The sequence below is a fragment of the Choloepus didactylus genome, chromosome 26, assembly GCF_015220235.1.
Source record: "Choloepus didactylus isolate mChoDid1 chromosome 26, mChoDid1.pri, whole genome shotgun sequence".
In the NCBI taxonomy this organism is placed as follows: Eukaryota; Metazoa; Chordata; class Mammalia; order Pilosa; family Megalonychidae; genus Choloepus; species Choloepus didactylus.
In genome coordinates, this window is record NC_051332.1 from 15518566 (window position 1) to 15544505 (window position 25940).

The 25940-nt window shown below is 36.5% G+C and overlaps 2 pseudogenes; both read left to right on the forward strand.

Annotated features, from left to right (window-relative positions):
- The first annotated feature begins 5470 nt into the window (after positions 1 to 5470).
- On the forward strand, positions 5471 to 6146 carry LOC119520786 (annotated as a pseudogene).
- An 11430-nt stretch (positions 6147 to 17576) lies between these two features.
- On the forward strand, positions 17577 to 20196 carry LOC119520787 (annotated as a pseudogene).
- Positions 20197 to 25940: the final 5744 nt, after the last annotated feature.

A 25940-nucleotide genomic window follows, 5' to 3' on the forward strand; every position in this document is an offset into this window, starting at 1 on the left:
GAATAATATTCCATCATGTGTTTATACCAGTTTATTTATCCACTTGTCCATTGATGGACATTTGGGCCATCTCATTCTCTTGGCAGTCATGAACAATGATGCTATAAACATTGGATTGAAAATGTCCATTCATGTCTTAATTTTCAGTTCTTCTGAGTATATATCTAGTAGTGGAAATGGTGGCTCATATGGTAATTCTATCCTTAGCTTACTGAGAAACTGCCAGACTGCCTTCCGGAGTAGCTCCAACATGCTATTTTCCCACCAATAGTGAATAGGTGTGCCTCTTTGCATCCCCTCCAGTATGTGGAATTTTCTGTTTTATTGATAATGATCATTCTAGTAGGTGTGAGATGATATTTCATTTTGGTTTTGATTTGCATTTTCCTAATAGCCAGTGAAGCTGATAATTTTTTCATATGTCTTTGAGCCATTTGTATTTCCTCTTCTGGAAAGTGTCTATCCATATATTTTGCCCATTTTTAATTGGGTTGTTTGTATTTCTGTTCTTGAATTGTAGCATCTCTTGATATATTCTGGATATTAAACCCTTACCTGATATGTGGTTTCCAAATATTGGCTCATGTTGCAGAGGCTGCATTTTTACTGTACTACAAAGTCCTTTGATGTACAAATTGTTTTGTTTTGAGGAGATCCCATTTATCTATTTCTTTGATTGCTCACACTTTGGTTTTAAAGTCTAGGAAACCACATCCTATCACAAGATCTTTAAGATATTTCCCTACATTTTCTTCTAAAAGTTGTAAGGACTTAGTGCTAATGTTTAGGCTGTTGATAAATTTTGAGTTAATTTTTGTATAAGGTGTGAGATAGCAGTCATCCTTCATTCTTTTGGATATTGATGTCAGGGTATCCAAACACCATTTATTGAAGAGGTTGCTCTGTCCAAGTTGCTTTGGCTAGACTGCCTTATGAAAGATCAATTGTCCATAAATGAAAGGGTCTATTTCTGACCACTCAATTTGATCCCACTTTTCTGTATAACTATGTCTACGCCAGTACCATGCTGTTTTAACCACTGTGGCTTTGTAGTATGCTTTACAGTCAGGTAATGTGAGACCTCCCACTTTGTTTCTATTTCTCAAGACATTTTTTGGCTATTTGGGACACTCTGGATTTCCAAATAAATTTAGTTATTGGTTTTTCTATTTATGCAAAGTAAGTTTGTGGAATTTTAGTTGGTATTACATTGAATCTATAAATGAGTTTAGGCAGAATTGACATCTTATGTATTTTTAGTCTTCCAATTCATGAACATGATGTGTTCTTCCATTTTTTTAGGTCCTGCTTTATTTCTTTTAGCAGTTTCTTGTAGTTGTGTCTATATAGGTCTTCTGTGGCCTTTGTTAAGTTTTTCCTAAATACTTGATTTTTGGTTGCTATAGTAAACAGATTTCTTTCTTGATTTCCTCCTACTGTTGCTCACTACTTGTGTGTAGGAAGACTACTGATTTTTGCATGTTTCTCTTTAGCCAGCCCCTTGCTGTATTCATTGATTAGCTCTACTAACTTTGCTATTGATTCTTCTGGATTTTCTAAATATAAGATCATGTCATCTGAAAACAACAGAAGTAAACCTCTTGTTCTCCAATCTGGATGCCTTTATTTCTTTTCTTCCCTATTTGCTCTAGCTAAAATATTTAGCAGAATGTTGTATAACAATAGTGACAATAGTTATCCCTGTCTTGTTCCCCATAATAGAGAGAAAGCTTTCAGTCTTTCCCCATTGAGTATGATATAAGCTGTGTTTTTTTCTTATATTGTCTGTATCATATTGACAAAACTCCCTTCTACTCCTATTCTTTGAAGTGTTTTCATTAAGAAAAGGTGTTGAATTTTGTAAGATGCTTTTTCTGCATCAGTTGAGATGATCATATTGTTCTTTGATTTCTTGATATGGTGTATTACAATATTGATTTTCTTGTGTTGAACCAGTCTTGCATACCTGGAATAAATCCCACTTGATCATAGCATATAATTCTTTTTATATGCTGTTTGATTTGATTTGTGACTATATTGTTGAGGAATTTTGCCTCTATACTCATTAAAGTGCTGGGTCTATAATTTTCCTTTATTGTAGTATTTTTTCTGATTTAGTATTAGGGTGATATTGGATTCATAGAATGGGTTAGGTAGTTTTCCCTTCTCTTCAATTTTTTGAACACTTTGAGCAGTATCGGTACTAATTCTTTCTAGAATGCTTAGTAGAATTTACATGTGAATACATGTTGGCACAGGGCTTTTCTTTTTGGGGTGCTTTTTGATGACTGACTTAATATTTTTACTTGTGATTGTTTTGTTGAGGTCATCAATTTCTTCTGAAATCAATGCTGGCTGTACACGCCTTTCAGGAAGTTGTCCATTTTTGTCTATGTTGTATAGTTGTTAGCTCATAGTATCTGCTCATCATCCCCTTTATTTCTGTGGGGAGAGTAGTTATGTCTCCTTTCCCATTTCTGATTATGTTTATTTGCATAAGCTCTCTTTTTTGTTAGCCTATCTAAGGGCTCATGATTATGCTGACTTTTTCAAAGAGCAAACTTCTTTAGGGCAATAAATTTCTCTTTCATCACAAACTTTGTTGCATCCCATAAGTTTTGATATGTTCTGTTTGTATTTGTGTTTGCCTCATGGTATTTACTAATTTCTATTTTAATTTCTTCCTTTACCCACTGGTTGTATAAGTGTGTTATTTAACCTCCATATATTTGTGAATTTTCAAACCTTCTGCCTGTTGTTAACTTCCAACTTCAATCCATTATGACCTGAGAAGGTGTTCTGTGTAAAATCAGTTTTTCTAAATTTGTTGAGAAATGCTTTATGGCCCAACATGTGGTCTATCTTAGAGAATGTTCCATGAGCACTTGAGAGAAATGTTTATCCTGCTGTTTTGGGAGATACTGTTCTATAAATTTCTGCCAAGTCTATTTCATTTATCATACAATTCAACATCTCTGTATCCTTGCTGATCCTCCATCTGGATGTTCTATCCATTGATGAAAGTGATGTATTGAACCTCCTAGTATTATTTTACAGGTATCTACTTCTCCCTTCAGTGTTGTCAGTATTTGCCTCATGTATTTTGGGGCAATCTGGCTCTGTGCATAAATATTTATTATTGTGATGTTTTCTTGATGAATTTTCCATTTACTAATATATTGTGTCCTTTGTTAATTTTTTTACATTTGAAGTCAAATTACTCTGATATTATTATAGTAACTCCCACTTTTTTCTGGTTGTTGTTTGCATCAAATTTCTATTTCTAAATTTTAATTTCCGCCTATTTTTGTCCTTGTGTCTAAAGTGAGTTTCTTATAGACATCATATAGCTGGGTCTTGTGTTATAATCCATGTTGCCAGTCTGCATCATTTTGGGGGTGGAGTTTAATCCATTAATAATTAGTATTGTTACTGTAAGGGCAGTAGCTTCTTCTACCATTTTGTCTTTTTTATTTTATATATCAAATCTTATTTTATTCCCTCTTTCCTTTTACCATTCTTGATAGTAGTCTTCATTTCTACACTCTTCTCCAAGCATCTCTGTTCTGTCTTACACTATTAGCCTGTAACAGTCTCTTTGGTATTTCTTGAATTGCAAGTCTCTTATTCCGAAACTCTGTGTGTGTTTTCCTGAAAATATTTTAAACTCTCTCTCATTTTTGAAAGTTTTGAAAGGTATTGAATTCTAGGTTGTCACTTCTTCTTTTACAGTATCTTAAATGTACCACACTAGTGTCTTCTTGCCTCCATGGTTTCTGCAGAGAAATCTGTACATACTCTTATCAAGCTTCCCTTGTATGTGATGGATCAGTTTTCTCTTGCTGCTTTCAGAATTCTTTCTTTGTATTTGACATTTGACAATCTGGTCAGTAAGTGTCTTGCAGTAAGCTTATTGGGGATATTCTGTTTGTGTACTTTGCATTTCTTGAATTTGTAATTTTATGTCTTTCAGAATAGTTGGGAAATTTTAAGTGATTATTTCTTTCATTATTCTTTCTGCCCCTTTCCCTTTTCTTCTTTTTCTGGGACACCCATAACACACATCTTTGTGTGTTTCATGATGTTATCCAGTTCTCTAAGGCCCTGCATATATTTTTCCTTTCTTTTCCCAATCTTTTCCTTTATGTGTAGGGTTTCAGATTAGTCCTATAGGTCACTAATCTTTTTGGCTCCTTCAAATGTTGTGTTGTAAGTGTCCAGTGTGTTTTACATCTCTTCTGTTGTGCCTTTATTCCAATAAGTTCTGCCATTTGTTTTTCCAAACTTGTGTTTCTCTTTATATTCACCCAGTGTTTTCTTTATATCCTCCATCTCTTGCCATTTCTTCCCTCAGCTCATTGATTTGATTTTTTAAATCAATTTAGGAGATTTGTTTGATTACTAATTAGTTGTTTCAATTCCTGTATCTCAGTTGAAGTGTTAGTTTGTTCCTTTGGCTGGTCCTTATTTTCATGATCATTATGATGGCTCATTATTTTTAGCTGTATATTCAGCTTATTTTCTTGTTTATTTTATTCTGGACCTGGTTTTCACTCTTTTACCTAGTGTTCTCTTCTTGTTTGGTTTATTCTTTATCTGTTGCCATTCAGTTCTACTTATTCTAGACCTCTAATATAGCTTCTGCTTAGTTGTTCAAAATTTTTCACCTCTTGTTTTTCTGTTTCTTGAGCTGAACCTACATAACTTTTAGTGAGAGTGCCTCCCCAGATATGATCTACTTCAATCAGATTTTCACAGTCCAGACAGGCCTAGATCTGCAGAGTTGTGTGTAGAGTTTCTCTGAGAATAAGACCCCACTGATTGTCAGACCCTCCTCTGAAGACTTTAGACTGTGCTTTTCCTATCCTTTCCATCATGTGGTGCTTGTCAGTCTGTGGCTCTTGACAAGTGTAAAGAGTTGCCAGAAGGGCCTTTGATTCTCCACAGACCCTGTCCCTGCCAGGGACATGGCTGACTCAGCTGGTTTCTGTTTTCCAACCCCTGGGCTCTGAGTTCAATGAAGGAGACCACCTCTTGAGTTGGGACCTTCCTCCCTTGTCTTGGGGAAGATATGAGCTTTAGGAAATTGTCTCCCCATCTATATTAATTGTGTTGTCTCTCTGACCTATCTTGGCTCTGCCCTTGCCTTGGCCCATTGTCAATGGCAAGTATCTGAAGCTTTCTCTAATAAGCTACTTAAAACAGTTTTTAAAAGGAAATCAGGACCCTGGTGAATGCCTGGCACCCAGTGGGGAAAACTGAGGGGGGAGGCCAGAGCCTGGCAACATGGTGGCAGCAGTAATGCATGCTGAACCTGAAGGTGCCCCCAAGGTTGTGGTGCTCCAAGTCCAAGGGGGTCCAGCAAAATGGTGGCAGTGGCACCCATGACCCCTGAGTGAACTGAGGATGAAGCTGTGAGGTAACACCATGGCACACTCTGCAGTGGCCTTGCCCAGGGTAAAGCAATTGAATGAAAGAAGTAGACAATCTTGAAAGTATAAAGAAAGAATGGGTTTGTGAAACAGGATCTGACAACCAACCTCTTGGTGACAACCAGCAAACAAATTGTGAATATTTTGTTGACAGCCTTTTTGAGGAAGTGCAGGTTAGTGCCAAATGCTTGTCACCCACTGAAAAGAAAAAAAAAACAGGTAGATGTTAGTATAGCATTGTGGAAAAATGGGTTTACAGTCAATGATCATTTCAGACATCATTCTGATGGTGCGAGTCAACAGTTTCTGAACTCCATCAAAAAGGGGGAATTACCTTTATAATTACAGGGAATTTTTGATAAAGAAGAGTTGGATGTTAAAATTGAAGATTAAAAAAATGAAATATGTATGTCAATGGAGCCTGTATTCCAGCCATTCTCAGGCCAGGGTCACAGACTAGAAAGTGCCACACCAAAAATTATTTCTAAAGCAAAGAGTATTGAAGTTAAGAATAAAAACAATATGTCTGCTGTTCCACTAAACAGCTTGGAACCTATCACTAATATACAGATCTGGTTAGTCAATGGGAAAAGGATCATCCAGACATTTGACATTTCTCATAGGGTAAGCCACATCAAAGACTTCATTGAAAAATACCAAGGATCTCAACTTACATTGCCATTAGCCATGCATCTGCCACCACTTAGATGCTAATATGCATGTTGTCACCTTACTAATTAATGGCTATTTTTAAAACTGTATCATGTAAAATACGGCTTTACATTTCATTCATGAGAGTCAACCTATGTATTCATTAAAGGATGATTTATTGCATTCAGATGTCACCAAGGAAAACATGTTTGTTTCTTAGATTTTTAACAAAACCAGTTAGACTTCAACATTTCACTGTCAGATTAAATTCCTTTGCTTGAAAATTATAAGTTTAAGAAGCTTTTTTGCACATGGCCTGTTGAATCAGATTTGAAGTGGCTTACTCATTCTCTGTGCCAAGGAACTAAGTGGCCTAGGCCTGTGAACCAGTGTTCATGCATGCTGATATAACAACCAGAGCAGCAATTCTCAAACTTTGGTTGCAAGAACTTTTATTTATGTGGGTTATATCCATCAATTATATATCAAAGATTAAAAAAGTCAAACATTTTTTCATTCAAAATAGTAAACACATTACTTGTTAATATAAATAATATTTTAATGAAAAAATAACTTTTCCAAAATATAAAAAGATCTGATTGAGAAAAGCGGCATTACCTTCCATTTTTGGAAACAGCTTTCCTGTCTGGCCTAACATAGACAGATGAATTCTCATATCTTCTATAAAATTCACTGCAGTTTCACACACCATAATTCTCTGGAAAAAATGTCACTCATGAGAGAGTGAAGCAAGCAAATAACATTTTAATGTGATGATGAAACTAGTTCTGACTTCAAAGACCCCCTTAAAGGGTGTCAGGAACCTCCAGAGTTTCCCAGACCCCATTTCTGAGAACCAGTGGGAAAGCATTTCAAAAATGCCAATTCCTGCCATCTTCTACATGCATTCTGATTCATTAGATCCGGGGTGGGTCTCAGAGCTCAGCATTCTTCAACTCAAGTGAACTTAAGTATGTGGTCAAAGAACCATTCTCTGGGAATTGCTAAGCTTCCACCTGGCAAAATAAAACCTGTGCTCTTCACATGGGCAGTGGAAGAGTCCCCAGTGAGATGGGGCTTCTAGACCTTCAAGTTTTGACCCTCACCCCCATAATTTCCTCCTAGAGAGATGGTTCCCCATATCTGTGAACTAATCATGATATAACCCTGTGCTTTATCTCCTATAGTACGGCTGAGACAAAGCTGGAACATTTAAATGAGGTTTTTATTAAAGCCTCAAGAATAACAAAAGGGAGATAAACACACAACTAGATGGCCTGGCTTATGAGGCATATCTTCTGTTTGCAGTCCATTTTTACAATGCTTCCTTTTCCAACTCCCAACCTTCCACATGACAGAAGTCCATCTTTTTATTGGGAAGGAGGACAAAGGAGGGTCCTTTTTTTGGTCCCTCAGAAATGAACAGGTACATAATAGAAAGTCAGTATTTATTGTCAGTAACATTTACAGCAGCCATAGGAACCCTCTCTATAGTAAAATAAAAATAATTGTGTTCTTTAAAAGAATATGAAGGGAGGACAAAAATCAATGAATTCATCCTTAAGATATGGAGAATATCATAAGATGATTATTAATATATGTGCAGGAATTTCTAAGAAAATGTTTCATACAGGACAGTCATGAAGAATTATATAATTTTCATTTGAATTGTAGTCACTACATGACTCCATATATTTTCTGTATTCTCTTTGGGAATGTTCTGCATGTACATATATGAAAGCCTCCTTTGTGAATTTTTTGGTTTATAAATATTTAATCAGAAGATACATTTTGAGGCTTTCTTGTGTGTTTCTTTATAGGCACTGTAAGGAGAGATCCCTATAAAAACCTGTCATCAGCAATAACCTTCAGTTTTGTAACTGTAAAAACTCATTACTGTGAATAATTTTTTCAAAAGTTTTCTAGAATGAGAATCATCCACTAAAATGTTTTGTCTGAAAGTTTAAAAGTTATAAACCTAGTATATAAATATATATATGTTAATTAAATGTTTGCAATACTAAAAACAAGTTGACTTTGGAAAACAAACTGAATTTACCCAAAGAGGGAAAACTTAAAAATAAGCAAGCATCATTGGTGGGGATAACAATTTGAACTAAGCAGTTGTTTCAAAACTATCAACTGAGAATTGTTGCTAGGGCTAATAGAAATGCAGTTCTAACTTTAGAGATTCTAATTTGTTCATTAAATCAGTGCGTATAAAAGTTATAAAAAGTAATCTTTATTTATTTTGTATACTTGTTCAATATGCTTTTCAGTAGTTCAGTGTGGTGAAAATATGTTGGCATCTGTCTCGCTGCCTTAAACTATTTTGAAAGCAATCTTTTCAAACTCTTTTCTGAAGGATGAAAGGCTATTCATTCAATGGACTTAGGAAGTAATTTACATGTTTTTGATAAAATAGTTACATATGAATGCATTTGTCATTTTTATTTGGCAAAATCATTCAGTTTGATAAATCAAATGACATTTATTGACTTCTGTATGCTATGTACTTTAACCAATGTTACATTCATTGAATACTCAGAAATGTACAAATTTGATATTTTTAATACTATGTCACTGTTTTATTTTTTAAACCATCTTTGATGTGCTTAACTGAACTAGCATGAAGACTCCTTGGCAAGGTTTATTCCTTTGTTCTTCCTGTAAGTACAAGCCATTTAATTTAAAATTGTGCATCACACTAAATTCTCAAATAGTAGTTTATTCAATAGCAACCAACACTTGGTTCTTCACTTGTTTTAAATGCATATGTTTGCATAAGTATTTCCTATTCATTGTAGAAGATTATAAAGTACAGATACACTAAAATGATTTTTAAGTTACCTATTCCACCATTCAAAGATAATCACTATTAACATTTTGGTGTGCATTCTTTCAGATATTTTTTTTGGTATGTTAGTCTTTTCTTTTAAATAAAAGTCATGCTTCTTGGTTGTTGTAAAAAAAAAACAAAAAAGAAAAGGACATCACTGTTCAAGGTCTACTCAGACCCCATGTTTTGTCAGTTCCACTAGGGATTATTTAAAAATAATCCCTTATTGCTATTGTCACCTTTACCTGAATAGTTACTCTCAGACAGCTTTAATTCTTAATTCCACCCTTGTCTGTGACAGTGCTGAAGCAGGATCTCTGAAGGGCTTTTGAAAAATAATAGAAAAATAATATGACAAAGAGTCAGAGAGCAAGGAAAATGATTTTTAAAAAGCACAACTTTTCAGAGCCAGAACCCAAATCCTGGGATTTGACAGCCAGAGCCCAAATTGGTAACCATCTCTATGTGACCTTTTTTCTTGGAGCCAGCCCTTTTCCAGTTTTCTGGGTACCTCCAACTCCAAAGTCTCTTGTTTTTCTTACTGTTATATGTCCTGCCTCCTCTCTGCAAGATGGATTCCTCCCAGCTCCTTTTTTGTCTGCTTCTGGTTTATCTGTGCCTGGAGATTTTATTCAGAAGTCCTAATTTGTTAAATAATTCTGAAATTGGGGCTGAGTCCCCTCCTTGCTCCCAGCAAAGACTGTTTCTTTTTCTCTTGGGTAAACAGCTACAAGAGAGTCTGCTGTGTCCAGTTGGGGGTGCAGCCAGCTCCCTGGCTGGGAAAATTTACAGTTTTTTGCTGCTATATTGGCCATTCCACCAAATCCATATGGTTATACACTACATGACCAGTTACAGAAGTCCCTGAAATTGCTGTTCCCTGCATTTCCTGGCTATTTACCAGCTTCCCTAGAGGAATAACTATATTTCACATGTCACTACTCCTCCATCTTCCATATAATTGAATTTTAAATGTCCACATTTACATAAAATATGCATTAAAGATAGATGAAAATTAAAATCACAAAGCATTTTTGAGAAATAAAGAGAGGAAGAGTGTCACAATCTTGGAACACATACACATTAAGAAGATAAAGTGATAAAAAAATCAGATGTGAATTAAACAAGAAATGAATTAATTTTTGCATGCAGTGAAAACTGCACTTAATTGGACATACATAGCATTGAAGAGATAAAATCAGTAATCCATTTATCCATCTCAGGAATCTAGAAATGAAGAGCAAATTAAATCTAAAGAGAACAGAAGAAAAGGAAAACATATTAAAGAAGAAATAAATGAAACAAAAAAAAGAAGAAGAAAATACATAAAATTACAATACCACAACTGGGTTCTTTGGAAAGATCAATAAACTGGAGCAAACACTTGCCATGTTTACTGAAAGAGTGGACACAAATTACTAATATCAAAAAAATATCAAAAGAGCTACTGAAAACTTCTCTCCAGGATTCAATGAAAAAAAGGACAATTCTGAAGTTTTTGAAACTCTGGAGAAGGATATAGATGGGAGAAGATCCATGCAAATGCCAAACTGAAGAAAGAGAAGAAATATCATGTTGGAATCTTCTGTCCCAGACCACCCAGTCTTCTCCCCTCCCCCTCACTTAGTCTCAGTGTGGGAAAGGCACAGAATAGACAGAACCCCTGCAACCATGAACACAGAGCATAAAAATCTCACACAGCAGTGAGACACACCTACACCATTTGAAGCCTTGAGGGACAAGGGAGGACATTTCAAGGCCCTGGTCAGTGAGGGACAAAGAGACTGGGAAAACTTAGACAGAGACTCTGTTTCCAGCCCTGGGTCTAAAGCCCTTCCCCCACCCTTGAAGGAATGAGCACCTGGCAGCTGTTACCTTGCCTATGGAATGGCTGCAATACTGGTTCAGCCGAGGGATTCCTCTACCACAGTTGGAGCTCCACATCAAGTCATATGTTGGCCAGCAAATTGAGGGCATAGGAATCTCACAATTTCATCTCACCTGTGTAGATGCAACCTGTGCTCAGAGACAGAGTCTTCTGAGGATGACTTTTACTGATGAGCACCATCTGCTGGACAATACAAAAGGTGCAAAGGAATTTAAACATCTAAAAAGATGCTCCAGACCCTTTCTTAGGACCACAGTTGCTGGTCTACATGACCTATATGCAAAGCCAACCCTGTTTTGTCTGGGAAATTAGAAAGAAACAACTGTTAGAATAGAGCTTCAAAACAAACCCAGTCCTTGCTGCCTGTTGGAAAACAGAGCACCACTGGAAGCCAGCAGAATTGTATTATCAAACACAGTGGATTTGCAGGGTTCCTTAGTGCCTACTTCCCATCCCTATATCAGGACATGGTGGGCACCTGATTTTGGGGGAAGACTGAGGAGCAGAGCCAATTTGACAACTAACCAGCAAGGGAAACAAGAAAAGAGTGATCAAAGACAACAAACTAGGCAAAAGAGATTAAACAACCTCTAGAATAAATAAGTCAAGAAAAACAGAGGCCTAGACAGCAAAAAAATCATTAGCTACTCCCTGAAACTTGAAGATTTGGCCAGACAAAGGAAGAAACTAACACCTTAACTGAGAATCAGGGGTTAAAATAGCTAATTAAAGACTTTTAAACAAATCTTCAGAATCAAACAAGTTGAAAGAAAATGTGACAAAATTGGTGAAGGATAGCCCATAAACAAAAGAATGGAAAATATGAGCAAGGTCTTGAGGAACTGAATGACAAAATGAAGTGCATGTCTTCATGTGCTATAAGTGTCCCCAAAGGAGAGCAGAAGGGAAAAGGTGCAGAAAGTATAATAGAAGAAATAATAGTTTCCCAACTCTTACAAAAGACATAAAATTACATTTCCAAGGATCACAGCATACTCCAAATAGAATTGATACCAATAGACCTCCTCCAAGACACTAATCAGATTGTCAAATATCAAAGACAAAGAATTCTGAAAGCATCAACAGAAAAGCAATCCATCACATAAAGGGAAGCTTAATAAGACTAAGTGTGGCTCTCTCAGCAGCAACCATGCAGGCAAGAAGGCAGTGGTCTGATATGTTCAAAATGCTGAAAAAAGAAAACCTACCAACTCAGAATCTGATGTCTGGCAAAACTGTCCTTCAAAAATGAGGGAGAGTTTAAAGTATTTACAGATAAACAGACACTGATTATGCATGAGCAGAAGATCTCCTCTACAAATACTAAAAGGAGTGCTAATGGACAAACAGCAAAGACAGGAGAGAGAGTTTTGGAGAAGAGTATAGAAATGAAGATATATCAGCAGATCAACAGATGATAGAGATCTGGCATTTATTACTGAAAAAGTATAGAATGTTCAACAGAATTGATAATGTAGATACAGAAATTAATAGCACAATATTGTGTGATGGTAGCTGTTTTAGTTTGCTAATGCTGCAGAATGCAAAACACCAGAGATGGATAGGCTTTTATAAAACGGGGCTTTATTTTGCTACACAGTTACAGTCTTAAGGCCATAAAGCATCGAAGGTAACACCTCAGCAATCAGGTACCTTCACCAGAGGATGGCCAATGGCATCCAGAAAACCTCTGCTAGCTAGGAAGGCAGCTGGCATCTTCTCCAAAGCTCTGGCCTCAAAACGGCTTTCTCCCAGGACATTCCTCTCTAGCAAGCTTGCTCCTCTTCAAAACATCACACCCAGCTGCACTCTCTTTTCTCTCTTTGAGTCAGCTCATTTATATAGCTCCACTGATCAAGGCCCACCGTGAATGGGTGGGGCCATGCCTCCATGGGAATATCTCATCAAAATCATCACTCACAGCTGGGTGGGGCACACTCCAAGCAAATCTAACCAACACCAAAACTTCTGCCCCACACAAGACCACAAAGATAATGGCATTTGGGGGACATAAGACACTCAAACTGGCACATTCCACCCCCTGGACACCAAAATGACACTATCTTTCCAAATACAAAATACATTCATTTCATCACAATATCACAAAAACTTAAATCATTTCAGTAACAAAAGTTAAGTACAAAACCCCATCAAAATCAATTTAGGCATGGCCATTCCTAAGGCATAATTTTTCTTTAGCTGTGGATCTGTGAACTTAGATCAAATTATGTGCTCCCAATATACAAAGGACAGACATTCATAGGATGAACATTTCCATTGCTATAAGGAGAAACAGTAAGGAAAAAAGGGTTAACAGGAGCAAAACAGTTCCTAAAACCCGCAGGACAAACTCCATTAGATTTCAAAGTCTGAGAGTCATTAACAGAACAATGTTGCAGCCTTGGGGCTTGAGAGAGCGGGAGTCTAACCCTTCCTAAGTGCCTTTGTGGCAGCTGCTTCCTCTCCAAATGCCTGGGTGAGTGCTCCAACGTATCCACACATTGGGGAGACCACCTTCTTGGCCCCACCCTCCTCAAACATTGGGGCAGCTCCCGGATTCCCTTCCATCTCCGGGGCACATGCTAAACCCCTTCCGAACAGTGTGGTGGCAGCCAGGCTCTCCCCAATTCCCTGGGAATGTGCTCCGCCCTCTTTGGGACCTCAGATGGCAAAACTCTTCCAGAGCATCGAGGCAGAAAGCCCGCCCTCCACCTCCAGGGCAAACTCACCCTTTCCATGCATATGGGCTGCTCCGCTCTCCCAGCCCGACACCTCTTAACTGGCCCTCAACCTCCATGGCTCTGTCTTTGAAGAGATTTTTCCTTTAATTTTTCCCTTGCCTGTCTCCTCCAGTCCAGACAAGCAATGGCTCTGTCTATAAAGATCTCGCAAAAATTCTGTTGGCTTTGCATGAAGCACACAGGGATCAAAGCCGTTAGACAATAGGACTTTCCACAAATCCTTTCTGGATAATTCCATCTCCAATCTTGGCTTGTACTGAAATGGCGGCTGGGTTCCGTATTTGGTTACATCCTCATATTGGGCTATAGCTTCAGGGATTCCACCCCCTGGAAGCTCATAATTTTCCAAGTGATCAGCTTCTGGTCTCTTTGAACCCAAGAGTTCAGTTCTAAGTTTATCTCTTTCTGCTCGCATTTTACTATAAGCTGCAAGGAGAAGCCAGGGTACGTCCTCCACATGTAGTCTGGAGATCTCCTCAGCTAAGTATTCCAGGTTGTCGCTTTCAAATTCTTCCTTTCATCCAACACCAGGACTCAATTTTGCCAAATTCTCTGCCACTTTAAAACAAGGATCACCTTTCTTCCAGTTTACAACAACACATTCACTATTTCTGTTCAAGGCCTCATCAGAAGTATTTTTAGAGTCCATATTTCCACAAACAGTCTCTTTAAAGCAGTTTTGGCCTTTTCTATTAAGCTCCTCACAATTCTTCCAGAATCTTCCCCTTATCCATTTGAAAAGCTGTTCCAACATGTTTGGTATTTGCAAACTCAGCAGCAAAAGAACCCCACTTCTCTGGTACCAAAATCTGTTTTAGTTTGCTAATGCTGCAGAATGCAAAACACCAGAGATGGATAGGCTTTTATAAAATGGGGCTTTATTTTGCTATGCAGTTACAGTCTTAAGGCCACAAAGCATCCAAGGTAACACCTCAGCAATTGGGTACCTTCACCAGAGGATGGCCAATGGCATCCAGAAAACCTCTGCTAGCTAGGAAGGCAGCTGGCATCTTCTCCAAAGCTCTGGCCTCAAAACGGCTTTCTCCCAGGACATTCCTCTCTAGCAAGCTTGCTCCTCTTCAAAACATCACACCCAGCTGCACTCTCTTTTCTCTCTTTGAGTCAGCTCATTTATATAGCTCCACTGATCAAGGCCCACCCTGAATGGGTGGGGCCATGCCTCCACGGGAACATCTCATCAAAATCATCACTCACAGCTGGGTGGGGCACACTCCAAGCAAATCTAACCAACACCAAAACTTCTGCCCCACACAAGACCACAAAGATAATGGCATTTGGGGACACAAGACACTCAAACTGGCACAGTAGCACAGTATTGTTAGTTCACTGAACAAAGACGACTGTGATTAGAGTTGAAAGAGGAAATTATGGGCAGGTATGACACTAGAAATAATGATAGAAGATAAAGACTGGGGCTGTATAACTTACTGAAAATTAGAGTGGTCAATGATTGTGAATCAATGTACAAAGACAAGAATGTTTTTTACATAAGGGAGAACAAATGAATGTCAATTTTGCAATGTGTATAAAATGGGATGGTATCGGAATGATGCAATCAATGAAAACCGGATTCTATAGTTAACAGTAACATTGTAATATGCTTCCATTAATTGTAACAAAGGCAGTTTACCAATGCTAAAAGTGTATAACAGGAGAATATAAAGGAGGGATATGGAATTCTTGGCATTTTTATGGTTTGTCTGACAATTTTATTCAATTTTATTTTGCTTTTATACTATTTTTCTTTTACTTTTTTGGTAATCATATTTTTTCTTCTCTTTTTTATTTTCTTCTTGTCTCTTTTTTCTCCTCTTCCTCTTTCTTTGTGGAAGAAATGGAATTTTCCTCATATAGATTGTGGTGGTGAATGCATAACTATGTAATTATACTGGGAAATCTGATTGTTTACGTAGGAGGTAATGTATGGTATGTGAATAAAACTTTAAAAATAAATAAATAAATAAATAAATAAATAAATAAATAAATAAATAAAAACATATCTGCACCCAAATAATGTTATGGTCCTGAAAATAAAGTTAGCTATGTAACTTTATCAAAAATATGTACTTTTAAAACATTTTGATAAGTTTGGTTTCTCCAATGTAATATCTGTTCTTAGAGGACTCCTTAGAAAAGTTACAGTCATAAAATCTATGAGAAGGTGGTCTATGGTCATTATCATGGTAAGATGGTCATGCTACATTCTAGGGAAAGCAAAATAAAGCAAAAACTGCTAAAAATGAAAGAGGGACTATGCTCACTCTACAGATGTTGAAAGGATGATAACATCATTTAATGACCAACTTTATGCCTACAAATATGATCACACAGATGAAATGGACACATTCTTTGAAATACACAATGTACCAAAACTTACATCAAAAGAAATAGATAATCTGAATAGGCCTATAACTATTAAAGAAATACTGTCAATAATTAATAACCTTCCAAAACAGAAAATACCTGGCTTATATGATTCAATGGAGAATTCTATTAAATATTTAATAAAAAATGTCAGTTCTCTACAGTCTCTTTATACATATATTTAACTCCACTGAACTAGTTTTGTGACACAAGTAGTGTCCTTATAGCAAATCAGACTGAGACATTGAAGAAAGGGCAATTATACACCAATACCTCTATTGTACACAGATTAAAAAATCCCCAGCAAAATTTTACCACATAGAATCCAACAAATATAAAATAATTATTATCCCAGGTAAGCAAGTCTGGCCCTGAATTAGAAAATCAAGTAATAAAATTTACCACCATATGATCATATGATCATATCAGTATGGGAAGATAAAACATTCATCAAAACCTAACACCAATTCATGGTAAAAACTTTTAGCAAATTAGAAAGAGAGGAAAAATCCCTTAACTTTAAAAACATGCACATAATCCTATAGCCAACCCAATACTTAATAGTGAGAAACCAGATTTTTTCACCTATAATGAGGAATAAGGACAAAGTTAGATCATCTCACCACTGCTATTAAACATCATACTATAATTTCCAGCTAATGCAATAATAAAAAGGAAAAGAAATAAAATGTATACAGATTGGGAAGTGAGAAATAAAATTCTCTTCAGCATAGATGATATAATTATCTGTTCAGAAAATCCAAGATACTCAACAGAAGTTCTATAAACAAGGTTTACAAACAAATGTCTAATAACTTCCTATATACCAGGAATGAACAATTGGGATTTGAAATTAAAAACAGAATGCTATTTATATTATCACCCTAAAATGACATTCTTGGGTATAATTCTGAAAAAGAATGCATGAATTATATGAAGAGAATTTTACCTCTCTGATGAATGATATCACAGAAGATCTAAGTAAAAGGAGACATATTCTATATTCAGGGAAAGGTAGGCTGAATATTATTAATATGAGAATTCTTCCCAATTTGATTTATAGGTTCAACAAATCCCTATGAAAATCCTGGCAAGTTATTTTGTGAATGCTGACAAAAATCATTTTAAATTTCATATGGACATTAAATGAAAACATAAGCTCCAACACAATATAGAATAAAAACAAAGCCAGGAGACTGAAACTACTCAACTTCCAGAAATATTACAAAGCTTCAGTTATCAGATCAGTATGATATTGGCATTAAAATGACAAATTGATGAAAGGAATAGAAAAGAGAGCCAAAAAATAGACCAAAACAAATTTAGTGTAATATTCTTTGACAAAAGAGTGATAACATTTCAAAATAAAAAGATAGCTTTTTTCAACAGGTGATATTGGCTTGCTGGAAATCCACATGAAAACAAACAATGAATGTACACTCAGACCTTGCAAAAAAGTTAAGTTAAAGGGATCACAGATTTAAATGAAAAAAATTAAAATTTCATATTCCCTTCTCCCCAAAACTAATTAATCCATTATTGTATATAAGAAAATTCACAGTCCATTTTGGAGATCTCTTGATATAAATAGGACTGTTGATTTAATGGGCCCCTTAAAAGAAAAAGCAAGCAAGGTGTCCATGGCCATTCCCAGTATCCCCTGTGAGGACAGCTTCTCATCATGGTGGGCCCTAGAGATAAAGCACTTCAGGAGTACCACAGGAAGCTGATAAACCACAAGGAGATTGACAGCCATCTCATGGATTTAAGGGAACAATTAAAGGAAGTTACCAAGCAGTATGAAAATGAAAATGATCTGAAGGCCCAACAAAGTGTTGGCCAGATTGTGGGCAAAGTACTTAAGCAATTAACTGAAAAAAAAAAAAAATGCATTGTTAAAGCTACAAACAGACCAAGTATGTTGTGGGTTGTCATTGACAGCTTGACTAAAGTAACTTAAGTGAGGAACAAGAGTTGCTTTGGATATGAGTATGCTAACTTTCATGAGATATTTGCCAAGAGAGGTGGCTCCATTGGTTTACAACATGTCTCATGAGGACACTCGAAATATTTCCTATTCTGAGATTGGTAGGCTATCAGAACAAATTTGGGAATTAATAGAGGTAATAGAACTACCTCTTCCAAACCTCAAATTATTCCAGCATGTAGGAATAATAGCTCCAAAAGGTTGCTTGTTATATGGACTACCAGGTACAGGAAAAACACTCTTGGCATGAGCTGTTGCTAGCCAGCTAGACTGCAATTTCTTAAAGACTGTATCTAGTTCTATTGTAGACAAGTACATTGGTGAAAGTGCTCATTTGATCAGAAAATTGTTTAATTATGCCAGGGACCACCAGTCATGCATCATTTTTATGGATGAAATAGATGCTATTGGTGGTCATCAGTTTTCAGAGAGTACTTCAGCTGATAGAGAAATTTAGAGAACTTTAATGGAGTGACTGAATCAAATGTATGGATTTGATATTCTGCATGGAGTGAAAATGATCATAGCTAAAACAGATCAGATACTCTGTATCCTGCCTTACTGCATCCAGGAAGATTAGATAGAAAAATACATACTGATTAACCAAATGAACAAGCAAGATTAGATATATTGAAAAGCCATACAGATCCTGTTACAAAGCATGGTGAAATAGATTATGAAGCAGTTATGAGTCTTGCAGATGTCTTTAATGGAAGAGATCTGAGAAATGTTTGCACTGAAGCAGGTATGTTTGCAATTCGTACCAATCATGATTTCGTAGTATAAGAAGACTTCATGGCTGCGTTGCGGGTTCGGTGGCCGTGACACGTTTCTGTCTGCGGAGAAGATTGCCTGCGCCATAGCTCTGAGTCGTGGAGTTGCCTGAGCTGTAGGCCATCGGGAGCAGTCGGGAAGGCCGGAGCCTTTCGGTGAATTCCTTCGGACTCCGGTGGGAGCTCAGCCTCATCCAGTAGCCGGTAACAAAAAGAAATAGTGGTTCATCTTCACTCAGCACCTCCCAGCCAAGAACCTGGTCCATTCCAAAGAAGTAAGAATTCCTATATCAAACTCTCCTTCAAAGAACTTGGCCAGACTGAAATTTGTATTGAGCAGTGCCATACATGGAGTCTGTAATGTCAGAGGATAAGCCTCTACCATGGAGGACTCAAGGGCTTTGTAGGCTGATGTCTTCAGGTGGTGTTTGTCATTCTGCAGCTCCCCACTGGCCTGAAGATGTGTGGTGTATTTAATTCTCAGTGGACCCTGTCCCAGCCAGGGACTGAGGGTTTCAGAAACGAAGCTGAAGCTTTTTCTGTTTTTTCCCCCAAGGCCCTGGGTTCTGAATCCTCCCACCTTTCCTTAGAGAAGACAAGCCATTTAGGGAATTTTCTCCTACACTTGAGATTTTCCTTTGACTCACTGACCGTCTTGACTGCCCCCCCTGCCTCGGTCAGTGATGACAATTGAAAATGCCTGAGGCTTTGTCTGATGAGCCACTTAGAATGACAGAATAAAAAACAAAGCAAGAAGTCCCCTTTTCAGAGTCAGTCCCCAGCCCTCCAGTTCATCATACAAGGACCAGAGTTGATACGCATTTCTGTGTGCCCCTTTTCTTGGGACACAGACCTTTTCCAATATTCTGAGCTCAGCAGACTCCAAAAGCCTCTGATTTTATTTAATTTTTCCATCAGCCTTGCCTCCTCTCTGCCATGATAACGTCTGGGTTCCTTTCCTGCTTGCTCCAGGTTTGTCTGTGCTCATAGCATGTATTCAGTAGTCCAGATTTCTTAATTAAAACCATGACTGGAACTATATTCTCTTAGTCCTGGCAGGGACTGCTTCTTTTTCCCACAGTGAAGTTTTGCAACTCAGCCTGCCATGCCCATGGGGAGAGGCACAAGCTCTGCAGTTTGGGGAGCTTTGCTTACAGTTCTACGCTGCAATCTCAGCCATTCAACCCATTCTTGACTCGTATACTATGTTGTCCAGTCACAGATGTTCCCCATCATTTGTTCCAGACTTTTCTAGTTGTTCCTGGCTATGTGCTAGTTGCTGTAGGGGACTAAGTCCCACACCTAACTGTACTGCCATTTTGCCCTGCTTCCCCAAGGTCATACTCTATTTATACAGGTTTAATTATAAAATAGTTCATAAGAAAAAAAAAAAAAAAAAAAGAAGACTTCATGAAAGCAGTCAGAAAAGTGGCTGATTCTAAGATGCTACAGTCTACAAAACTGTGTAACTTTATTTTAAGGTTTTTGATGGCTGCATGACAGACATTTGCTAAATGTAAAAGTAAAGTTATGGAAAATAATGTACGTATTGGCAGTGATCTTTTTCAAAGTATATGAATAAAAGTATGTATGAATAACATCATAAGATTAGCAATTCAGTAATTCTACTTTCAAGATTGGTACAGAGAACTTTGTATGTTTGTTAAAGCTGCATTTATTACAGCAGTGGTTAAAAAAGAATGTTGAAGCTTTTCATATTTGCTTTGTGAGCATTTTGTAAAACATTGAAAATGGTTTGAGATAGTAGTAGAAGAGAAAGCTTCTTGAATTACTTTATACAATTTATTTTCTTCATCCTAAAAAGTTGAATAAACTCTGTTTGAATCAGTTCTCCTACATATATTCCTGTCTTTTCTAAGAGTACATTTACCATAGTTCTTTAGTAAGTAACTATTTGTATTATGGCCAAGATGAAGTTATACTTAGATATTAGGCTTTGGGATTTTATTTTAAAACAGTACCCACACTCTTTATCCATAAAATCATTTTGTTATATTTCATATGGGTATCTGTATGTATAGGTAACTGAAATAATATTATCATGCACATCCACAACATTTTTTAGGTTATGATTAAAATAACATTTGCTAATAAAAAAAGAAAAAGAGAATTGGTTTTTAAATCAATACTTCAGTGAGTATTTCCTGAAACACAGGTATTCTTTTCCATTAACCCAGAATAATGTTTAGAATTCAGGAAATTAACATAAATAGAATACTATTATCCATGTACATACATTAAAATTTCACTCATTTCACCTACAAATATATTATTAATATTAAAATTTATTTTTAGAGAAATTTGCAATTTCACAGACAAATTGCACAGGAAGTACAGATTTCCCATATACCTTGCCACACAGTTAACTTCCAAAAATATTAACATCTTGCATTGGTATGGTACACTTTTTTGACAATTGATGAACCAATATTTATACCTGTTTAGTATGTAAAGCTTATAGTTTACATTCAGGTTGACTTTTTGTGTTTAAAGTTACATGGGTTTTCATGAATGAGGTGTTACAAAGAATAAATGACCAGGAAAACTTGTTGAATAAGCAATGCTAAGGTTGCTAGATTTATTGAAATAACAGAGAACACCACCATGGCAAACAGTCTCAAAATGGGAAAATAGAGCTGGGTTTGTATGGTTTTGGGACCCAGGCTAGATGATATTTTGCAAGACAGGGAAACATTTGTGATTTGCAAAGCATATAGCATAAAATATTTAAATTGGTGGGCAGAGCAATTTGAGGCTTTTGAGGCACTTTTTAATAATCAAGCTCTTAGTGGTAGGAAATAAGTTGTTTGTGTCACAGTCACATCTTCCATGAGTAGATATTATCTGAAACAATGCATGCATTTTTTTTGCTTCTCCACATCATTGTTTATCACCAGAGCTTAAAACATTCCTGTTTCCATTATTATTTAAGATATGTCAGGTAATTATATCCAAAGGAACAAAACATTATTTTGTATTAATGTCTAGTTAAAATTGAATAAAACCAGATTTCAAATACAATTATTTATTAATAAATTACTATAGAAAATTTAAAAACTGCCACATAATCATATATTGGTAATATTGGCAAAATTAAATTGCTTCAATATCTATCTAAAACATGCTTTCATTTTTCCCTATAAATTTTTTGCTTTATTTTTATTTCCTGGGTCTCTGTGAAAGACTGACAATAAAATACTGATGAATGATACATATTCAAAATTTAAAAGTTTCCAGAGATAAGTTCATAACATGTTACATCTCAGATTAACATCCATGGGTTATATCCCAGAATTATGACAGCTCTTTATCAGATGTACAAAATATGTCAGGATTATTTTGGCAGCAACTCATGGATTAGAATCTAATAGATGTAGTACCAAATGTGAACTGGCATGAGTAAAAATTCATTGGTGTGCCAGTTTGAATGAATTATATTCCCGCAAATGCCATTATCTTTGATGTAATCTTGTGTGAGCAGACATCAGTGTTGATTAAATTGTAATTCTTTGAGTGTTTCTTTGGAATGCACCATACCCAGCTGTGGGTGGTGACTCTGATTGGATAATTTCCATGGAGGTGTTGCTCTGCCCATTTGGGGTCGGTCTAAGTTGATCAGTGGAGCCATATAAATGAGCTGACAGGCAGAGGGAACTCAGTGCAGCTGTGAGTGACATTTTGAAGAGGAGCTACAGCCAAGAGGGACACTTTGAAGAAAACACAGGAGCTGCAGATGAGAGATATTTTGAAGACAGCCATTGAAAGCAGATTCTTGCTCCAGAGAAGCTAAGAGAGGACAAATACCCCAGGTGCAACTAAGAGTGACATTTTTGAGGATATGTGGGAGAAAGCCATTCTGAAACCAGAACTTTGGGGCAGGCATAAACCATGTGCCTTCCCAGCTAACAGGTTTTCTGGACACCATTGAACATCCTCCAGTGAAGGTACCTGGTTGCACATGTGTTACCTTGGACACTTTATGGCCTTAAGACTGTAACTGTGTAACCAAATAAACCCCTTTTATGAAAGCCAATCCATCTCTGGTGTTTTGTATTCTGGCAGCATTAGCAAACTAGAGCATTTGGCTTAGTAACAAATAGTTGTTTTAACAAGTGTGAAGTGGCTTAAACAAAAAAAATAATTTTTGGATTAGGCTCAGTAATGCCATTAACATTGTGATAAGACATCCCCTGGAAAAACTACCCCAGAAATTTAGTTAGTAAATTTAGTTAGTAAATGGAAAATCAAACTTGCATAGATCTATGGTGAATGGTAAAGACTGGAGTAGAAATCTACATATGCTGAATGGAAGAAAAATATGTATCAGATAAGAAATTGCTATCAAAGTCTTGCTGCTCTACTTCTCTCCCCCACATTTAGTCCTACATGGCTTGGGATTTGCTTTGAGAAAATATCCCTGCACAATTTTCCCAACAGGACACAGTACAGACCTATCACAGCAGCAAGTTAGAACCCCATGTATATCCAAGCACAGGGACTCAAGTCTGCAGAGACCCAGGGAAGAATACAAACTGCTGAAGAAGGCTGCATAATGGAGAGACCAGGGTAGAATGATGACTTGCAAGCGGTATGCTCAATTAAATTTCTTTTGGGTGGACCAGCTAAATGCAAAATGGAATTTTCTGGAATGACCCATCTTTTGGATTGTCCTTAACTGGCTCCCAAGTGAAGGGTACCCTTAAAGGGAAGAAACCAGGGGACAAAAAGACTCAAACAATAAAAATGGGGAAGGTAAGTTTAAACTGAACTGTAAGACAGGAGGAACCTAGAGATAAAAGTGCAAGAAAAGCAGAGCATTGAATGAAGGAGAGGATGTAAACAAATCATTAGACCTGGAGAGAAAATTTTGCACAAAGAGAGACAGAAGAGAACAAGACTGCCAGAGAAAGAACAAAAGAAAGGAAGCTTTCTTCCAGAGGTGAAACAGTAGCATAAAAGCTGCAGTCTTAAAAATTGTCCATAATATCCAGGACAAGATTTTAGATGAAGGGGAGCTGAAAAAATCTGAACAGTTAAACACAGGCTACTCTAAAGGTCCAGAATAAGTTGGACCAAGTGTCAAAGAAAAGCCTTAACACTAGCCAGTTCAATAACAAACCCTAGACAAGAGGGAGAAATTGATGTTCAGAGTTAACTCATATAGCTAACCAGATGCTTAGATACCAGCAAAAAATCACAAGCCATATTAAGAAGTATGAACGTATGGCTCAGTCAAGGGAACAAATTGAAACTTCAGAAGAGACAGAGATTTTGGAATATCTAATCAAAGAAATCCACACAAATATCCTGAATCAACTCAAGGAGAGGAAGGAAAATACGGCTAAAGAGTAAAAGTATATTAAGAAGACAATGTGCAAGCATAAAGAAGAATTTGAAAGTCTTAAAAGAAATATAATAGAAATTATGGGGAGGAAAGGTATAATTGTAGAAATTAAGAGGACACTAGATTCACACCATAGCAGTTTTAAACAGGCAGAATAAATAATCAGCAAACCAGAAGACAAGAAAATTGAAAGCACACAGTCAAAAGAACAGATAGAGAAGAGGAAAATGATCAGTATCTAAGGGATATGAGTAATGGGACAAAGTGCACAAATATATGCCACATGTGTGTCACAGGAGAAGAGAAGAGAAAAGTGACAGAAAGTTTATTTGAGGAAATAATGGCTGAATATTTACCAACTATTTAAAAAGATGCAAATATACATGCCCAAGAAGCAGAACATACTCCAATGAGAAAAAATCATAATGCAGCTACCTCATACTAATCAGAATGTCAACAGTCAAGATAAAGAGTATTCTGAAAGCAGAAAGAGAATAGTGATTCATCACACCAAAGGGATCCTCAATAATACTAAGTATTGATTTCTCATAAGAAATCATGGAGATCAGAAGAATGTGCTATGATAAATTTAAGGTACTGAATTAGAAACAATACAAGCCAAACTATTTATGAGGCAAAACTCTCCTTCAAAAATGAGGGAAATTTTTAAATGTTCACTTCTTTCTATGTAACCTATATAGAAAAGACATATCTCTTTTGATCATAAATAGATATTAATCACTCTAGATGATTTTATTAAAGTATATAGATAGTTTTTTCACTCATACCTATTGTTTTGTCTCTGGAATTGTAAACAACAAACAGAATAAATTAAAATTAACATGGACTAAAATATCTGTCACATGCAAGTAGTCAACAGGCTTCTGTTGCTGCTAATGGTGAAATTATTATTGATCATTAATCCAGATAAGCAAATTAAGTCTGACTTTCAAATCCTGAGAAACTGCTCCCATAAGCACTTGGCTCCTTGTTCTCTGGACTTTAGCTAACAGAGATTTTGGCAAGAGGAGAAGAAAGGTGGTGGCTTTTTTATTGGTGGTGGCTTTTAATCTCTATTGCACATCTTCCTAAGGCTTGAATTCCTAAATATCTCAGGGGGAATTGCTGCTATTGCAGTTGACATTGATTAGCTTAGTCTCTGCATTGTAATTCTAAGACACGGATTCTTGTAATTTCTTTTATGTGGAAATGGAGTACCAATTTGAACTTTACTTAAAAAGATCAATTTCAAATACTCAAAGGTAAATAGGAAGTTTTATAAATAGTGAAATCATATTCAGAATAAATTAATAAAATCATTACATCAGTCTTTATGGAGAAGGGCCCATGTGCCTGGCACATTCCAAAGTACCAGTTACCTTAATCATACTACAAATTCACCATTATTGTATATTTTCTTGTAACCAAAAAGAGATATTTTCTTATGGAGGGGTCTTCAGGGCATTCGAATCTACCAATAATATAAGGGTCAAAAACAGAAATCTCCACATCAGCAGTGAAACACTTAAAAAATAATTTAACTGACTAAGCATGTTAACTTATAGTTTAGTTTATATAAACTTGCTTTAAAAAGCAGCTGATACTTTGAGGCCAGAATAAGCATAATGCCAAAGTCAGATAAAAATTCAGGAAAAAAATAAAGACCAATATCGCCTATAGATGTATCTATCTACCTGTTGATGAGCAGGTAGAATGGTTTAGGCTTTCTGAAGGTTAGTGTGGTTGTTCCACAAAAAGTTAAGTATGTGGGGACCAAAATGTCTTGCAATCTCATTATGGGGTATGTCATTTGAAGATCTAAGAGCAGAAACATGAATGAACATTTGCAAACTGGTGTTCAGGGAGGCAGTAATCATGA